Raw genomic sequence first — 20,587 nt, 5'->3', positions numbered from 1 at the left:
GTATGGGCAGGCTTTACCCATACCCACCAGTTTGGATCAAGTGCTGGCAGTGACTGGCAGCATTTCTCCTAGAGTGTCTCCTAGAGAATCAAATATGCTGTAAAGTGCATACAATGCAGAAACCAACCCCACAGTCTGAAAGTTACTAGCTAGGACCATAGCTCCCTTCAGAAATACAGCGTTTTGATAAAGAGTTTCAGCTGGTCTTCTCAACCCATACGCTGCAACCAGATGTGCTGGTGTCACTGTATTTGTTTGGCAGGTTTTTTAACTCAGAATATTTTAGTGACCTACTTACAGCACACCCTCAGAAACTCTTGTCAGTACCACATTTTCTGTGAACAAGGTGGATGCCTACTGGCTGGTGGTGACTGAAGGGGGATAACATTCCCTCTGCTGGGGGAATATTATCCCTAGCAAACATCAGCTGCTTGGGCTGTCTGGTTCCTGGACTTGTTGATGTTACTGGCCACTGTAAAATGGGGGAACTGACAGTTCACAAATTTGAACAACAGATGGCTGCTGTTTTTTCTTCTGCTCTGTCTGCCAGTGCAGTGTAGATGTTTCTGTACTCAAAAACGTGAGGATCATTTCAAAATTAGTGCATTTATGACCCTTTTCCCAATTTTTTTCTTAACCCCTGCAGAATGACTAACAAAACTTGCTTGCACATAAAAGGTATTAAAAATGTCACTGCTTGAGATCCTACTGTTCTGGCAATTGCTAAATGCATTTCAAGAGATAATGATGTGAGCAACACAGTATATGTGTTAATTTCAACTGTGATTAGCTAGTTGGGATAACACTGTGCTTCAACCATTGTAACATGCAGGCTGGATGAGTGGTTTTTTGGGCTTTTCGTTAGGATACTGAAGATTGCTTCCATTTGTAGCAGCTGTGTGTGGCAAAAACAAAGCAAGTTCAGAGCTCTGAACACCACGTCTCTTTGAAAGCACTCCCTATTCTGTTTTGCTTCCTCCTACTAAGGAAGATCATCTAGCAATTAATAGTCCTTCCTTGTGGCTGGGTTCCAGAGAGCAAGGAAAGAAACAAACATAAACATTTGTAAATATTTGCACCCTTGTTTTTGAGTCATGGTTCTAATTATTGTTTCTGTTTTACTGCTGCAGCAGAAATTTTGATTAAAAAAAGACAATTGCATTTTATTTACAAAATATCAGAGGAAATTAAATAATGACAGTGGATTGTTATTCCCAATGAGCTGCACCGGATGAGCAGTATGTCTGGAGCCATGTCATGGCTGCAACAAAGCAGCCATGAGTAAATGGTTCTTGGATTGAATCAGGATTGTAGAAACTCAGTTCTGAGGGGCCCCAGTGAAAAACCCAATCCAAATACTGCTGAGCTTGGGTAAAGTTTGTATTTAATGCTGGTAGCTGAAACTAATCTTCATATGATATACAGGTATTGTTTGAATCTTTGAAAATACTGGCTGGATGTTTGCTATAAAGAACTATTCCTCTAGGCAGAGCTGAGGAAGTTTCCTAAAAGTCTCCAGGAAAGTAGTTAAGCTGGAAGTTTTCAGCTGACTAATTGTCATTGATAGCCATATAAATGCTTCTGACTTGGTGCCAGGAAAATGAGCTCTTGATATCTCTATGGAGTCTTGATTGAGTGTCCAACAGATATCGTGAAGTGGCTGCCCAAGGCACAGATTTATCATATCCTTCTTTTCATGAAAACTGGAAGTGTTTCTCTTTGCTACTATAAGTCACTTTACTTTTTTTATATTTCATAACCTCTTCTATGTAGGAGATGCCACTTTCAACAAATTATAGAGCCAGCTACAGCTGCTACCTCCAAATGCAGAGAGAATAGGCCTTTCAAATGGAACATAAAATCAAAGTTTAAAAAAGCACTTTTAGCAGTTTCACAGTTATAATGAGAAGCTGCACCTGCTAAATTAGCTCTTCCAAAACATAGGATACAGCATCTGTGAGATCCTAGATTAAAGGGTCTGTAACAACAACCTTATTTGGAAATAAATGCTGGCTGGTTCATGGCTGCCTGTGGGATTCCTGCCCTTCACTCCACAGACTGAACTGTTGAGCAGATTCATGGGCACATACTGGTGCAGTCATGTACCTTGTTTTGGACTCAAGTGAGTCCCTGGCCTGAGCATTCCCACCTTCCTTAGCATTATGTACCCAGCTGCTCCCCCATTCCTGCTTTAACTCATTACAAAATCACACTTCTTAGAAAAAATACACTATTAAAACCCCTTAAAATAAGTGGTATCACTTTGACACTGTTAGACTGGCTAGAGATGGAACAAGAGATTATTCCAAGGGAAAGTATTCTCTGCTGAGCCACAATAATGGGAATGGACTGGGAAGAGCACAGGAAAGTTCTCAGGCTGAAGATGCTGTGTGCACTCCTGCTTGATGAGGATACACCTGGGGATACTCACAAGGCACATTTCTGAGAAGTGGCTTCTAGATTATTTTCAGCTTAAAGTGACCCTCAAACTATTCATACACTAATAACTGATTTTTCATTCCTTTTTTTCTCCTTTGTCTTTTCATCCAAATATTTACTCAATATCATATTGGCTTTTATTCCAGAGCAAAAATACACCAGACATTAGAACTAAATTCTTTAAAAGACTTAAAGGAAATGCAAAACAGATAGGATGTGCCACAAAAACTTTTTTACCCCAGACAGTTACAGTGTAATGAAATACCAAATAATTCCAATTTCATTTTTTTATAATATATGCTGTTCCAGATAACTGAAGCCAGCATTGCTCCAGTGAAGATGCCCAAACAGCAAAGACTGAAAAAATGATAAAGGAAAAAGGTTATATGGAAAAAAGAGTAAAATATAATAACAGCACTTATTGGACCATATCTTATCAGGAAATCTGATACATTACTAATAAATTTCTTATGTATGCTATGAAAAGAGTCAGTGAGATAAGAAAAGAAATAATATATCCAAGGTACAGCAACTAGATAGCAATCTTAGCTTATAATAATGTAAGTTGAATTTATAATGGATCTATCAAAGCATCTGGCAATGTTGCTATAAAATATGTCTGGCGTTTCCATCTTTACCCCTCAGTTACTTTGAAGGCATTTATAACATTGCTAACCTGCTTGAAACTTGCAGTAAAGTATTTTCCAGTCTTGTTTGGGTATTGTTAGTGACTAATAAGAAAAAAAAAAAAAAAGAAAAAAAGAAAAAAAAAGAAAAAAAAAAAGAAGAAATAAGGCAGACTGAGTTCTACAAGGCAATACTTGCACAGTTCTTTCCAAAGCCTTTCTTTGTGTTGTCTGCTTCTGACCAAAGAATGAAATTTCTGTCTTCTGTTTTCTGCCTTTCACATGGTTGTGCTATATTAAAAATAAATTATGAGGGAGGAAGTGGTTGATGCAATGAAGTTAGTTCTTGTGCACAATGAATATATGATACTAAAATCAGTATAGAAATAGAGTGTTATGAGAAAGAAGAAGTGGTAAAACAAAGGGGAAGACACAGAATGAAACCCACAGAGCATTGTGAAACAAACCTCAACACATGTGAGTTTGCAGTTATGGAAATAGTTACACTTTCATGAGATACAAATTTACAGGATCCCATCTTCCCTGTAACTTTTCAGGACGTACTAAAGGGACCCTAAAGACCATTTGGTTTCACCTCCTCTGCTATGGGCAGGGACATCTCCCACTAGACCAGGCTGCTCAAAGCCCCATCCAGCCTGGCCTTGAGCACCTCCAAGAAGAGGCATTCACAGCCTCTCTCGCCAACCTATGCCTCACCACGCTCATAGTGAAGGTTTTCCTCCTCATATCTAATCTAAATCTACTCCCTGTCATTTTAAAATATATTATTCCTTATGGAAGCAAGCAAAGAGAGATGGCACACAGCCCACTAACTGGAAGTTTCAGCTCATGACAGTTCTGGTCAGGAGAAGGATAACACAAATATGGAGAAGTAAATGTTTATTTATAAATGATATTGTAAGTCTAGTAAAAAGTGAGCTCCCAGTGTGAAAAACTGAAAGGCAGGATTCTGCTTTTCTTCTAACCTATATAGACATTTTTTGACCCTGATATTTACTAATAAAATCAGAGGATTAGCTGCATGACACCTTAAATTAAATTTGGTGTAGTGAAAAACAAAAAGAAAAGCATTTTCTTGTTGATGATATAAATACTGCTAGTTGTATGCAAAGAGTGGAAAATGAAAGAAATTTCCTGTGGTTATACACTTTTTTTTTGATCTTAAACTGATTCATTATAAGTTTTGAAGTAAGTCTCATATAGTGATTGCAGCAATTAATTATTTAAGTTGTTACAGCTAAACAGCATATATCAAATGAAGCAAAACATAAAACCCAACATTAAATGGTAAAGTATATGATTTATAAGAAAAGGAGTTTCTTGCAACTTCCTTCTGCATTTGCATGAAAAGCAACATTCAGGCTTCCCATATATCATCCTTTCTTCAGTAATCAAAACTTCAATTAACATTTGTCAACATTTGTACTTTGTTAGGAAGAAAACTGCTCATGAGCCGTTTCCTTTCCTGCAATCAGGCAAAGATTGTGTTCAGGATGGGACAAACCCATTTGGAACTACAAAATTTTCTGTAAATATGGGAAAGATTGGGGGGAAACACATTGCAGCATGAAAGATTTCTCAGGTAATAGGGCATTTGACAGAAAACAAGGGAGTAGGGAGGCTTCTAGGAAGACAACTATCCAGCTGAATTTAGCCAGTCAGAGCCTGAGCTTTCTGCAAGCACTCAAACAACACAAATCATATGCCAACACCAGGCAAACATGGCTAAAAACTGATTTTAACAAAAAGATTTATAGCATAGGTAGTTGTCTTGAGGACACTTTTGTGTTGAGCTGTAACTGCTAATGGGATGAATTACACTGTGCTGAAAGAGCTCAATAATAGTCATGACACTATTAAGGATTGTTTAGACACCAGCCAAACCTCCTGGAAGCAGGACAGGGAGTGAGCCTGAGGCTGGTTCCTTGCTCCCCTTTAGGGACCTGAGGCAGCATAGAAGAGAGTTTGCAAAGAGAGTTAGCCTGGGATGTGCTCAAAATCTAAAATATAAATTATACTATATTTTAAAAGCTCCACCATAAGATAATTAAAATCAATAATTCTTGCTGAAAAACTTGCTCCTAGCTGGCAAATGCCCTATTTTGTACTTTTCAGTGTTCCCAAAGAAAATACCAGCACTATGACATAATTATTGTATTTGCTTTTGGCATGCTGCACATGTTTTACTCAAATGGATGAGAATGAAGGAAGATGCTCAATACACTGTAATTACTTTCCCTATTTCATGATTTACCAGTTCTCAATGGATCTTCCTTCTTCATCACCATTATACTGAAAGCTCTTTATTTCTATATCTTTTCCATAGAGATTGTTTAAATATGAATGAGATTAAATTACTGTAAGAGGAAGTGCAACCAAGTCTTTTCAGTAACAGTCAGTGAATTTCATCCTTGTTTTGCTTAAGTTTCATAACAAGATTTATATCTTAGTTACTGGGAAGAAAAAAGTCTTTATCACATCTTTAGTCAAATAGATTTGCTACTGTTTATTCAGAACACCAATGCCATGAAGAGTTTAATCTTGCTCCAGTATAAGGAGTAACTGTTGAAGTCTGTTATGTATGAACCCTACATTTCCTGTAGTTTGCTAAATAATCATTAAAATATAATTAGCTTGTTTCTTTTTTTTAATGGAAAAGCTTTTTTTTTTTCTAAGTGCCACTGCTCCAGTGTCCCTAGAAAGGAAAGACTTAATCCACATTAGAGGAATTTATGTAGGTGGTAGTCAATTGTTTTGCCCTCTTTTTTAGCAAAAAACCCTACCTTGGACTTTTTCCTACAGTTCTATTCCTCTATTCAAGGAGAAAATCTAGATTTAGACACATGATGTTTCATAGCCACACAAATTACGTTAACATTTCTAATACCTGAATGATTCCTTTCTTCATGCAACCCAAACAAACCATAATGTAAACAAACAATATAATGCACCTTTCCATGCCTCCATGATTCCCCAATCCTAACTGTTCTTTGAGCTTTTATCTTTCTCCCTGGGAAGCAAACTCCATCTTCCACACCAGGCATTTTCTTTAAATCATGGAGCAGCTCATATCCTCTCATATCCTTCTCCCTTTCTAAAACATCCAAAGTTCCCTTCTGTATAGTTTATAATCTGTATTAGGATGAAGTCATTAAAAAAACCCTTTTCAAAATGCTGTTACTGACCCCACCAGACCTTTGGCCCTACCAGCCAAACTAGGTGCCTTCTTGGTCTGCTGTGCCCTTGTCCAGAAATTCAAGCAGAAATCTTTTAGAGCTTCACAGAAGTCTGGTTTTGGTTCTGTGTCACTTCCAAAAATTTCAGTCAAAGGTGAAGACAAAAAATTTGCAGATTTGTCTACTTCAGTAATAACATAGCAGTGGCAGTTCATGTCTTCAGTTGGAAATATGACCATAAATTGGCTAGAGGTCATAAAATTGCAATGCAGAGCTGGTGGTTGTATTCTTCAGCCCAGATACATTGGAAAGTGGCTGAAAATGGGCTTGTCTCCAGTGCTCATGTGAAATGATCCAGGCCAGATCTGCCATGATGGACAGATTTCCTGACACCCTGCTAGAGGACAGAGCTGTGACACAGATCACAGGAGCCCCCAGTGCTTCTGCTCCATCACAGGCACTGCCCTCTCCCCTCCTGCCACCAGCCAGGGAGCGACGCTCCTGCAGCACTCAGCCCTGACAGCTCCCTGCAGCCCCTCAGCGCCAACCCAGTGCTCTCCTCTGCTCCTCCCACACAGTGGGAGAGGAGGTATTTGTGGGGAAGATGGCAGGAGAGAGGGAAAACTAAATGAGATAGTTGTATGAACTTTCTGGGGACAGGGGAGGAAGGCTAGCTTTAACCTTGGCCGCTAGTCTTGGTCCACACTTACATCATACTCAATCACCTACATAGTTCCCTTCTTAAACAGGTCTGGAGGCTCTCCCAACGCTACAGCTGGGCATCCGTTTGGGGATTTTTTTGATTGTTTGTTGTTCTTGTTTTTGTTTGGTTGGTCTGGGTTTTGTTTGTTTTTTCTTCTTTGCTTTTTTTCTCACTGTCCAGGATACATATCTCCTTTTTCATATAATATAAAGAAAACTCTCAAGTTGCCTTGATTATCAACAGCAGGGCTTATGGTGGGAGTGAAGTTGGCTTCCCAAGGATGATTTGAAGGATTTTGCCCCACATATGTGTAAAGCTGTGTAACACCTCCATGCACAATTGAAGTTTACTTGACCTAGTGTCAATGAAATACTTACCCAGCTTCTAGGACTATTCTTTGATGGCAGTTTCTCATATATCTTTGCATTTGATAGGTTGCTTTTCAGTTTTAGAGTGGCAGAGTGTGCCTGTGTGAGGGTGTGTGTCAGAAGAAACATAAGACTTTTAAAGCCTAAATAAAATGTCTTGTTTTCACTTCTCTAAGAGGTGTAAGAAATAAGAAGAGCAAAACACTTCTTCAGCTGACCATACCTGGTGGATGCCAGTGGCATACAAATCACTGAGAGTACCATAAGGTACATTTGAGTGGGGAGACAGAGTCTTCCTGGGGCATCCAGTGGCAAAAGAGTCCACTGCACTTCCTATCCAAAATCAGGGTTACTCAGAATGTACTGCAGAGCTTGCTGCTGATCCTTCACCCCAGTGTGATTGAGAAACATATTCTTGAGCTACACTAAAGTGATTTAAAAACTCTGCAGGTACAACTCCATGGAGCTGTTCTGTCCACAACCCAGGGTTAAATAGTATTTTCAGTATAACTGTGAATTTGTATTTTTTTTTCAGAATATTGTGATTTTATTTATTAGGTGAATGAAATTATGACATAAAATACTTTGTTTATATATTTTTCTCCCTTTTAACTACAAAGCAATACTTGAAAGACCATGTAAATGGCCTGTGGATGTTTTTCCCTCAAAATTAAAGTTCTTTACTTAAAACAGGTTAGGATAAATGGCTTTGGTGACACAAATGCAGAATATTAAAACCAGTAATTAACCCATGTGGCAAAGAAGAATGGAACTTGTTTCTGTTTCCCAAACTCAGAATGATTGTGTGTATTTTATTTTGTTTTTGTTTTCAATTAAAACTCCAGTACAGCATTTTTGTGTTTTTGGTAATTTTGCTGAACTTTGTATCCCAAAGGAGAAATGTGTAAATGGTTCTCTCTTTTGTGGCTATTTGTTTGTGCCATTAGCTCAGGAAATATATTTTCCAAGCACTGCGTTAGTTCAGCCAACTGGTGACAAAAGTAGTCATTTGTGTTAACACAAGCAGAGCAGACTTAAACAACAGACTACATTTTTAAGTAATATAATGTGACCATCTGAGGAAGCAGTAATTGTATGGAATTATTTAAGTTTATTCTTTATTATTCATATGCTAGTTGTCAATGTGGACGGAGAATGGCTCATAAATCATTTACAACTGTTACTGGAAATGTTTATGTTTGGAGAATTTTTCAAGCTGTCCTGCTGTCCTTGAAACTAACATGGATGATACTCTCAACTTGCAGTGTAACGGAATTTAGACTTTAACAATCATGCATAACACTGTCTGCCTTGGATTTGAAGGATCTACTAAAGATGCAGCCTGGACAGGTTGCTGAGGCTCTGCCCTGAGCCAGCAACGCTGCAGCACACAAGCAGTGATGCTGAGAGCCACTTACCAGCTGTCAGAGGGGAAAAAACTGAGTGATCCTTCACCAGCACAAATATAACTGGTAGGGCAGCATGTCACAGCCACCCATGAGCTACCAAACCAAAGATTTTGGAGAAAAAGGGGTGTGGATTCCAAGACAAAAGTGTTGAAGTCAGTGCAAGTCCATCAACATACAGCGAGTTCCCATTGAGGCAAATGTTAAAGTACAGACAGTTTGCACTCTTAGGGTCCATGGAGAATACAAGACAGAGCTGGATTCCAGTGGTACAATGGAATTTAGGAAGGTGATATCTGCCCACTGGTGGTGAAACACATCCAGAGCTGCACATGCTGGAGGGCCCCACGGTGTTCCTTGATCCCCACAAACTCACTGGGACACAGAGGAGGCCATGGCCCTTACACTGTGTTTACAAACTCCCACAGGGCTCTGGAATTGCAGACACCTGCCAAGCTCACCTCCTGGCTGTCCTCTAGCTCCACACCCTGAAAGTCCCTGCTCCCTCCCCAAGTCCTTTCCATCTCCCAGTATCTCCTTTGGGGATCCTAGGGCTGCCCCTTCTACCACCTCCACTGCCAGCCTTCAGTCTTGGCTGATCCTGCTGAAAAGCCAGCCTGAGTTTGGGCTGGCAGCACCCACGTCCCTGCAGACAACCTGCCACCACCCTGAGCTCCCTGAGCTCCCAGCCCCATGCTGTGCCAGCCCACGCCTGGCACAGTCTGTGCCTTGTGCCAGGTAGCTGCCTGCTTCTGCAGAAATCCTCTGGAAATACCTTTCCAATGATCTTCTCCACTAAATATCAAGAAATGGTATGGAATAGTGCCAACAGATTATTTAGACTGTCTGGCATGCAATCTCCCTTAAAGACACCACCACTAAAGCCAAGTTTCAACGTTTCAAATACTCCAATTTCATCCTAAAACCAGGAGGTATTGCTGTAGCAAACTATTATGTGTAATAAATCCTGATGAACATACTTTTGCAGTAATCCTGTAAGTTTAAACTTCACTACAGTGTGCACTTCAGAACTTGAATCTCATAAATGTGCGTGTTTTCTCAAACAAATGCCATGTCAAACTGAGGACCCCCCCATCCCAGCTGGCTCCACCAGATCCCATAAAGTGATGTCCACACCCCCTCAAGTGTCCTCTCCAGCAGGAGGCTGGACAATAGTCCTGCTGAGGTCCCATCCAGTCTGAATTACCCTACTATGATTCTACTGTTTGTTTCCAGGTACAGGACTTTGCATTTGTCTTTGCTGAATTTGTGCTTTTGGCCCAATGGCACAGAGCCCTCGAGCATGTTGTCTGATTTCTGGCCCCCAGTTGGGTGTTGAATACAAACTTGCTGAGAGCAAACTTCACCAGGTCATCAGTAAAGATGTTTAAACTGACAGGTCCCAGGACAGACCCCTGGACTCTACTCCTGCAGCATCCAGAATTCTATGGATTACATCCCATTATCCATGGCCCGTTAATCCTGACTGCACAATCAGTTTTTTACCCATCTAGTTGTCTACCTGTTTAGATGGTCACATCCTAACTCTGATACTTGATGGACTTCATGTTTGCAAAACAGAGCACATGCTCTATCAGCTCTTATTTCTTGAGATTTTTAAGAACTGCCATGAGGGTCCACTGATCCATTTTTCACGTCAACTCTACTGTATTTAATAACTTCATTGAATGTCCTTTCCTTGTCTTGGTTCTGTCTCAAATGAGTCTGATTATTCAAACTTTAACTGGAGTTTAAAGTCAGAGTAATCTTATGTGTCAACTAGGTTTAGAAAAAAATTACACTGTAAACAGTCTAGACAATAGCTGTTTCAATGATTATTTTATGTGAGCTGTAGTTGACAGCTGAGCCCTTTCTCTAGTCTGACTGTTACCATTGAGATGCAATACTTGTATTTTCAGTAAATGACTCAAGGACAGGTGAAGAGGCTATTCTGTCCATCACAAAATACTAGTATTTATAACACTGTGCTAAGGAAATCAGACATTTGAAAAGTAGACACAAGTAATGCTTGGCTGGTTTTCTGCTGCTCTGACAATGCAAGCATGGTTTTGCTGGTCAGTGAACTCTGCCTGCTATGGACTGTTCTGAATCTTTCCTTAAAAGCTGAAAAAATTTGAATGATTTTGCCACCAGACTCCATAACGGAAAACATTAAAAATAGTAAGGGATGTTGTTCAGTGTTTATTTATAGACTCAATGCTAATTGTTAAAGCCCAAAGACATTCTAGACAAGAATGGAGATAAAGCTGCTCATCAGCAAGATAGGGCTAAGAAACACATACTTCAAATTACCTACTCTGAACTCAGATAATTCAAAGTCAAGCTAACAGAACTATTGTGATTACTAGTAATGCATCACTTAGACATCCACAAAAGCTTAATGCTTCCCAGCAGTGATAATGTGAAAGCAAGATTTTTTAAAAGCAGGTCTTTAAAAAAAACACAAAATCAAAGAGTACTTGAGGCTGACAGACATCTCTGGAAACCATCTAGTCCAGCCTCCTCTTCAGAGTAGGATGGCTACAGCAGGTTTTTGGGACCATGTCCAGTCAGGATTTGAGTATCTCCAAGGATTGTCAGTCCACCACCTCTCTGGGTAATCTGCTCCACTGTTTGACCAACTAAAGAGTAAATTAAACATATTATTTTCCTTGTGTGGAAGTGGAATCTCCCATTCCAATGTACCCCCATTGCCTTTTGTCCTCACACTGGGCACCACAGAAAAGTTGAGCTTTGAGAAGAGGTTGGACTGAGAACTGGGTTGGACTCAATGATCTCAGAGGTCTTTTTCAACCAAAGTGATTCTTTGATCCTGTGATTCTAAGTCTGAATCTTCTTTATACCCACTCCCCATCAGATATCTACAAACACTGATGAGATCTTTCTGAGTCATTTCTCTTCAGCCTCTCCTCAGATCACAGAGGCTCCCGCTCTTTTCATCAAGTTTGTGAACCTTCACTGGGCTTGTTCCATTATGTCCTTGTCTCTCTTGTACTGGGAAGCTCAGCAGGGGTACAGCTTTCCAAATGGTCCTCACCAGTGCTGAGCAGAGGGGAAGGATCCCCTGCCTCTACCTGCTGGCAATACCTGACCTAATACAGCCCAGGGTTCATTGGCTTCCTTGTCGCAGTGCTGGTTCATGATTAACTTCTTGCCCACACTCACAGGGTTGTCTCTGCAAAGCTGCTTCCCAGGCAACAGGCCCCCAGCACCTGTGATGGTTCATGAAAATCCTTTCAGTCTGTCAAGAAAAAAATAAGGGCAACATTCACCAGATGACCAAAGTCATGTCGAAGGCCTCCTTTTAGGGGTGCATTGAGTGTCTCACACATGCTGACAACACATTGCACAAAACCACAACCAAAGGTGTGATGCTGCTTCTTACTGCTGTGGCTGGAATGGTCAGGGCACCAGAGTGCATTACCTTTCCTTCACTCTTCAGCCCTTGCCCAAGTTGCCCTCTGCTGAAGGCATGTTATGGGGAAGAAAAAGGAAAATTAATTTAATAATTTTAGAAAGTGCAAGGACCTAACACAAAACCTCCCTTCACTGAAGCAGTGAAGAAAAGATGCACACAATGGCTTCTTTCTAGTTCACTTTTTAGGGAAAGAAATGTAAGCCAGTTCTTCCCATACAAAGAATATGACTGTGCAAAATCCAGCCCGACAAAAATATCTCAAGGTTGCAGGTAAGCACTTCTTCCCAGGAAAGAGAGAAAGAGGGGAAAAAAAAAGTCAGTTGCTTCTTTAGAGTCATAATTAATTTTTTCTCCCTCCCTGTGCTTTTTCTCCGTCTCTTGTACTGTTGTCATCTCCCTCTCAAAACAAATGGGATGGCTACGGGATTTCATCTTTGCAAAGCAGAGCCAAAGATGCTTGGGTGTTCTAAGGATATTACAAGTCACTTCATCTCAAGTTACAATCTGAATACCATATTCTGGGTTTGTAACAAGAAAACTAATTCCAGTTTTTCTGTTGTTTTGCATCTTACTCCACAAGTTCTTCTATAGATACACATTTTGTACTACTGCTAAGAAAACTCCCCAAATTCTGACTATTCTTGTCATAAAGTATTTGTGTTATTGAAGCTGTGCATTCAGGATGTCTAAACATACTGAAGCAAGGACAAAAGGTTGGAGGCTTTTTTGCCTGGAATATGTATGAGCCACTGGGCATTGCAAAACCTGAGTCAGGGTAAAGCTACAGCAGTGTTGTACCCCTTCAGAAAGTAGTTTCCTGCACAGAAGAAGCTGCAATGACTCAGCTGCAGGGTGCACAGTGACTGCAGGTTTTAGGAGCAGCTGGTTAGGAGTGATCCAAAAATATCCTCTGAATCACCGAAGCATCCCAAACTGCATTCTCTGTGATGCCATGACAAAGCTTTCTGTTTCTGTTTCAGATCTTTTCTGAGAGTGGGTGAAATTCATGGTATACCCTTGACATGTTTTCTGAGCATGTAAAGACAGTTTTTTCCTCTCTTCAACTACAAGCAGAGAAGACACTACAGTCAATCAGAACCAATATCACCAAAATCAATGGATCATGCTGATGGATTTCTAAATTCTTCGTGGATTTCACTTTCACAGCACTTGAGTCTGTTACAATCAATGAATTTCATGTAAGGACTAGGTATAGAAAACAATATATGAAAAAATATATAATAAACTGAATTAATATAATTAAATAACTGGTTAATGAATTTCATAAGCAATATATTATATTAACAATATATTATAAAACGATATATTAGTAATTAGAAATAAATAGTAATAATAATAATACAGAAAAATATGTAGTATGAAATTATAGAAATGTTAGGTCAGATACTATGACTGAATTTTTAACAGAGATTACTGAAATCCTTATACTTGTGCTTTTTATGTGTGAGGCACAATATAGTGGCATAAATCAGCCACATACCAGTGAGGCTGTTCAGTAGGAGCAAAAAGTGACTCTAATCACATCAGCCACTTTACATGGAGACAAGCAATGCAAAGCTCTCTTCTCAGTTGAACCTGCAGAGATCCCTCTCCCAGGAAGATACAATTGCCTGGGACAGCAGAGTTCCCATCACATTTCTTACATATCCCAGTGGCCAGAATGGCTTACCTTCAAATCCATAACCAAATCCACTCCTTTAGGAGAATGCTGTGCATAAAGTCATGCACAACATCAGTGCAGCAGTTCTCAGTGAGAAAAGCCCACATCCTACACTGACAGTTGCTCAGAGCTTTCCTGCCAGCTTCCTGCCAACACTGAGATATCCCACTTGAATAGCTCAGCTCCAGAAAGCACAGCCATACAGCTGGAGACCATCTGCTCTCTGGACTTAACTCTAGGCAGTAGGACCTACAGATGTGTCAGCATGTGTTACTACAAAGCACTGAACAAGAAATCGTGTGTGTATGAGGGTGAAGATGTGAATGGGAACAACGAAATAAATGCAGAGGCGGGATTTGTGGATGGAGTGCCTAAAACCTGGATCTTAACAGTTGTGTAGCAGTGCCATGGTCTGGTGTTTCTCTCTGGCCAGTGAATGATTCTTACACACCAAAATGAGGACACTTAATAGTATGGGTAGTGTATTCTGAAAATGATTCTTAGTTTGTGACTTTCGTCAATACAGAGAATCTAGACAAGGCTTGGTAGCAAGAAGTTTTAACTAAATAATCAGATGGCAATGCAGCTTTATTGCTTAAAGCCTGCCTGAATCCTGTTATGAGTGAGGGCAGCTGTGTGTGCTGCTGTAGGCAGTTGCAGAATGGGGGTCCAATGTTAACAGAGGCAGTTAGCAGAGAATAAGGGTACATGTGCACCAAGACTGCTCTGTTGCTCAGGAGGTACATGCAAGCTGCTCCAGCACAGTGCCTGAAGCCAGGTCCCAGGAGCAGCGCTGAAATCCCTGAACAGACCCACCCTTAGAGTGCAGCTCTGCAGCCAGAGACCAAGCTGCTTCCAGGGAACCTGGCTCCTCCCTGCCCTTACTCTGTGCCCGTGTATTCTCAACACCATTGTCTGCCAGCCCCAGATTCACACAACTACATGGTTACTGGACCAAAGAACTAATGAGATCTACTCCTGGGTATAATACAGCTTTTATTGGCAGTATGGCAGAACTCAGCCTAACTTGACCTGAAATCCCACTCAGATTTATATGCCTTGCCTTAAGAAACAAGGGGTTGTTGAAACCCAGTGTCAGACTCGATACAAAGTGGGCGAAGATGACCTGATAGCATTCCAAGGGATCACATGTTGACTGTGTGAATAATAACTGAACTCATCTTGTCCCACTACCAAAATAATTACCAAGGAAATATGCAGGTTTCTCATGTGAGCTCTCTTTGCCAGTCCCTGTCTCAGATTTCTGCTCAGGTTTTTTTAGGGCCTCTTCTGGGCTTATTTTCCTCCCTTAACTTATAGGAAAAAAAAATAAGTTTAAAGGGAATGGAATAAAGTCTGTATGGCATATTTCCTTAGGTAAATCTAAAATTACAAGTGTATAGGTAAAAAATTGCAGTAAGCCCTTCTAGTGGCATCAGAACATGATTTTGAGTAGCATTTATGTGCTAATGATCCCTTAATGGTTATGTTTGACAAATAACACAATAAGAGGAACTTAAAAAATGTCTCTGCTGCTAGTTATGACTTCTGTGGTGAGAGATACAGATCTGTCTTGGGTGAGTCAAAGGTAGGGTATGGGAAACATTACAGTGACAAGAACTTGGTTTCAGATGTTTCTCATAGCCTATGGAGAAACACCATTTATGGAAGTGTTGCATTTCATTTGACCCTGTAGGAAGACAAGCTTTCACAGATTGTCATGGAGTTTGTGAATCTTTGTCCCTTTGCTTTAAAACACAATAGCTGGCTCAGGCAACCTTCACATTTTTGGTCTGGCTGCAGAACATGTTCAGCTGCTCAACATAGCTGTGGTTTTCCTTCCTATTAAAACCAGGATATTGTGTGTTCAGCTATTACATTCCTTTATTTTTGTTATGTAAAAGAGTAATACCAAGTATTACAAGAGGCTGTCCCCAGCCTACAGCATGAAACTCCATGCTATTCAGAAACCTTCCCACCACCCTGCTGAAGTGTTGATAGCCCTGCCAGTTACCTCCTGTATGCCACTGTCTGTCACCACCACGGTGCTCTCACAGCCCAGGGCGAGGCTGATAAAAGTAGTTCCTTAAGCCAGGTACATTTATATAAAACATATGTGTGCAAGAGAAATCATGGCTTTAGGCTGCTCAGAGCTATATTTTGGAGGAACCTTTTTCCAGTCTTTCTCTAGTTTATTTTATAGCATTTCTGTTTTCATGGCTGACTTAGCTAAGCAGGAAATCATGGTTTATAAACATGGGAGGAAATACTGTGAGCAAACACATGTAAATATAAATAAATAAATAAAATAAAAGTAATGAAATATAAGAAATAATCACACGGGTTTAGGAGTAACAAAGAGAATAACAGGTAGTATCTAACTGATGTAAAAGGTAGAATTTATAGTAAATATGGACATAACATGAAGCTGCAGACTGGTGAACACAGGAGAGAGAGGTGAAAGAGCATGTTAGCAAAGGATGACCTGGGTGGATCTTGGAGAGAGGAAGAAGAAACCATAAACATGAACATTATATTCCTTCAGAGAGGCATTCCAGGTGCTGAAATCTCCCTCACCAACACCAGAATGCAGCCACCAGCCGTAAGACCCATTGGAGCAGAGGAGGGATGGGAGGGAAAAGGGGTAGAAAATAATATGTGTGTGTGTGTGTGTGTGTGTGTGTGTGTGTGTGTGTGTATACAACAATTTTTAATTGGATTCTGGTTTCAGGAACCACCCTCTAAGCAGAAAAGTGAGGTACACAGAAATCCTCTGTGTTCTGAAGTGTGGCACTATTATTGTTGTTGCTATTATTTTCTTCTAAATTGGGAACTAAGTTCCACAGGAATGTTTATTGTACTTACATATGGCTTCAATGACTACTTCATGACTTCACGAAAAGTCTGTGAAATGCAGGCTTCTCAGAAATGTCGCTGACTATGGTCCTTGAGCTGCAGTCCCCACATCCATCCTATTAGATCACTCTGAAACCACCCATGGGCTTTCCATACAGAATTACTTCTCCATTTACAGAAAATTGAAATAGTTATTCCTCCCTCTTGACATAGAGTTTCAATTCCTTCAGTGAATATTTTTACCATCTGACTTGATATTAATATCATTAACACTATAAAATATATTACTGACACTAAGGAAATATGGGGAAAATATTTTTTAGGGTTACTGTTTAGCATACAGAAATCTTATGTTTCATGTCTCAGCCTTAACAATTCATGAATGCATTCAGTTCCTAAAAAAGTCCCAATAGGCACAAACAGTCCTATTGATTTCTGTTGCATTTGGGAGGTCTGGAGTCAAGGTTTTAGTGCAAGACTGCTCACGACTGCTCATTTTCTGGGAAAAGCATAAGTGGTTTAAAGTCTACCAGCACTTAAAGGTCATGTGGGGATATTTGTATTACTGCTTTACCTACTGTTTCAGTAGGTAAAAGGAAAACTTCAGTGTCCAAGGCTATTGAGCTGGGTCTAAGAATGTCTCCAGCAGCTTTGCTTCAGTGTTGGCCAAAGAAGAATTTATGAAATCAGTTTTAATTACCCAAGGTGATCCAACAAGATGACACAGGGTCAAAACCCCCTTGCATAGTGAGTAGAAAGTACTCATGCAATTTTCAGTGATGAAAGTTGTGATTTGGCATTTTCCTTCTGAGCAAAGCTTTCAGGCAATTTCAACCAGGTAGCCACTTGGTTGAAATTATAGCCCAGGTATTAATTAGTCTGAGGCATTTAGAACATTAAATGCCCATACTGTGACTGCATTTTTAAGGCTTTTGATACCCCAATCCTTGGAAGTTAAAACACAGATTTAAAATCCAGTCCAGTACTGCACATGATTTGTACACAGTCATCCTTGCCTCACAGGTGTCAGAGGGATACATCTGAGAAGTGAAACTGGTTACTGCAATTAGTAGAGAGCAGTGATTGAAAAACAAGTGAACCATCTTAACATCAGGGGTTTGTAGAGCTTCAGATTTAGCTTGCACTATGTGTGACATGAATAACTGAACAGAAAGTAATTCAACCTGAGTAGACTGCAAGAGTTTATCTTGTCTTTCCTCCTTCTTTTATCTAATTATTTCATGGCCCTTATTTGTAAGTATTGATTCTTTACTAAATGTTAATATGGGATTCTCCTCCAAGAAAAAGGTCAGAATATTAAACCATGTACTTTAGTGGTCACATAACAGGGTTAAGTGGGACAGTGATGCATCTTAAGTCTACCAAAGGGAAAAATACCATCAGAGCTAGAGGATGGGAAAGATGTCAGGACCCCACCAAACAGATTCATTTCACTGCATAGCCAACACTGGTGTCTTCACTGTCCCTGTGAGTGCATGACTGGCTTCTGTCTGTCAAATGCAGTACATGCAAAAGATAATGCTGAACAACAGGAAAGAGTAGAATGGAGAAAACACAGAGAAATACACAAAAGCCCATTGCTAAATAGTGCTCTTTTCTAGCTGGAAAAAAGCAGTACATGTAGCACAGTTCAGCAAAAGACTTTTCAGAGAAGTGCTGTAATGGCCGAACATCTCATTGCAGCCACCCTTTCCATGGAGCCTTGCACTTGAAGGGTGAGATAATCTAACCTGAAGTTCATCTCTGTCCTGCACATCTCGTGCCCGGCAGTGTGACTGCAGAGCCTGACACGGACAGGCAGCCAAGGGCTGTGTGTGCTGGCAGCAGAGTCTGCTGCCAGCCTGTGGCTCTGCTCTCCTGTGCCAGTAACATTTAGCACAAGCAGCTAATGTAGAACTCTTCTCTATAATTCGAGTATGCTGTGATCTGCAGTGGAATAAATGAATCCTGCAGTACAAAGATGAGAAAGAAAAGCTCTTTCTCCACAGGTGGCACAAAGCCCTCAGAACTAATTCACAAAGAACAAACTTATCGTACATAACTCTCCACTTTTCCTTTCTTGGGCTAGGGAAAGCTAAAATGTTCAGATCACCATTAAAACTGAAATTTATTTTAGAGATCAAATCATGTAGGAAATGAGAGGTTTTAGTGGAGATAAAACATTTTATGTTTTGGTTTCCTGCCACTCTTCAGTGCACAAGGCAAGCCTGTTATCTCCCACCAGTTTCCTGTGACTCTGCAGGACCCTGGTGACTAGAGCAGAGGCTGGAAATCTTTCTCCTTTCTCCATGGCTCTGTCCTCATCCATCCTGGAAATTGTCCCTATCAGTGTAACACTTTATTTACCTTTGTTGCATTCTGGAGAAACATTCAAGAAAGTATCTTTTTGTGTTACTCATCTTAATAGTCACCATATTAAAAAAACAACCGATCAACCAACCAAAAAACATTGTATACTTTTCTCCACTCTGAGGTTCCAAAGTCCTTAAAAGTCAATAGACAGATGTCCACCAGATACAGTTTTAACTGCAACACTTAACAGGAATTTTGTTGATTATGTTATTAAAAAAGGAACAGAATGCTGTTTATGACGTTATTAAAGATGGAACTGAGACAGATATCTCCAGGGTAAGCCCCTCAAGTTTAAATAGTAAATTGTTTTAAAACAGAAAGTACAATTGTTTTCCTGTCTTCTCAGCTTTTACTGAAAACACAGACTGACTTGCAACTTCCAGTATCTTCCTTAATACATCTTTTCTACAAGCTTGGGTTCAAAATAAGGCTCAAGTTAAATAGTAGTTAAATAGCTCAACCCGAGGTTAATAGTAAAACCATAGAATGGCCAAAGAGAGTGGCATTAGGCAGAAAAATGGCATTCAGCTTAATTTCATCTGCTTTAGAAATAATATCTAATATTAAAAACAAACCTGCAAAAATCTGCTCTCCAAGGTAACAGTTATATTTGTTTACCAACATGCTTGCACAAATCTGGTTTCAAACAGATGATCAATTCCTCATCCTCTGAGTGCAGAGGAAAACAGATGAAAGTGAGAATGGATGAGTAAATTTAGGCCACAGAACTCCTCTCTGAAATTCCTGTATAAAGTCACAGATCTTTCCTCATGCTGAGGGTAATTTTTCAGTGCAACAACCAGGCCCTGAAAACTAATAGTAATGCTGAAAGTGTCATGGCTGCAGGCTAGCAGCATATTAACCAATAATGGAAGGGAAGAGAAAAGGGAATAGGGAATAGGGAAAGGAAGAGGAAGAGGAAGGGGAAGGGGAAGGGGAAGGGGAAGGGGAAGGGGAAAGGGAAGGGGACAATTTCTTTATCAGAAAGTATTGAAAGCCTTACCACTTTTCCACTTTTTCTTTGGTCTTGTTGAGCCTTTTCTGTGCAGCTGGAGACCTGTCAATAAGCAGATGTTTTGTTTCTGAATAGACCAGGCTTGAAAACTTTGAAGGAAAGCCCAGGAGTAGCATACAGGGAGAACTTTAAGAAATACAAATAACGTATTTCCCTTGGTGTGTTCTGGCTTGCTTTCTTCCAGTGCCTATTTGGCTGCATGCCTCTGGAGCAGCCTCAGGAGGCAGCACTCATCCTTCTGACTCTGCTCTGAACATGCTGCTGTCACCACCTTGGGCTGGACTGGCCCATGCTGTCCCTTAGACTCATAAAGAAACCTTTCTTGCATGTCTGTGGTTTACTCAACCAATGTCATGTGTATATTTTAGGCTAAGCTCTGTTTTACAAAAATAGTCCACTAAAATCAGGCTTAGCCCGCAAGTGTAGCAGTGATTTCTGCAGCTCATGCACAAACCAGATTCCCTTCAGCACAACATGATAAGAC

The sequence above is a fragment of the Lonchura striata genome, chromosome 2, assembly GCF_050655825.1.
Source record: "Lonchura striata isolate lonStrDom1 chromosome 2, ASM5065582v1, whole genome shotgun sequence".
NCBI lineage: Eukaryota > Metazoa > Chordata > Aves > Passeriformes > Estrildidae > Lonchura > Lonchura striata.
This window is presented reverse-complemented; position numbering follows the sequence as displayed.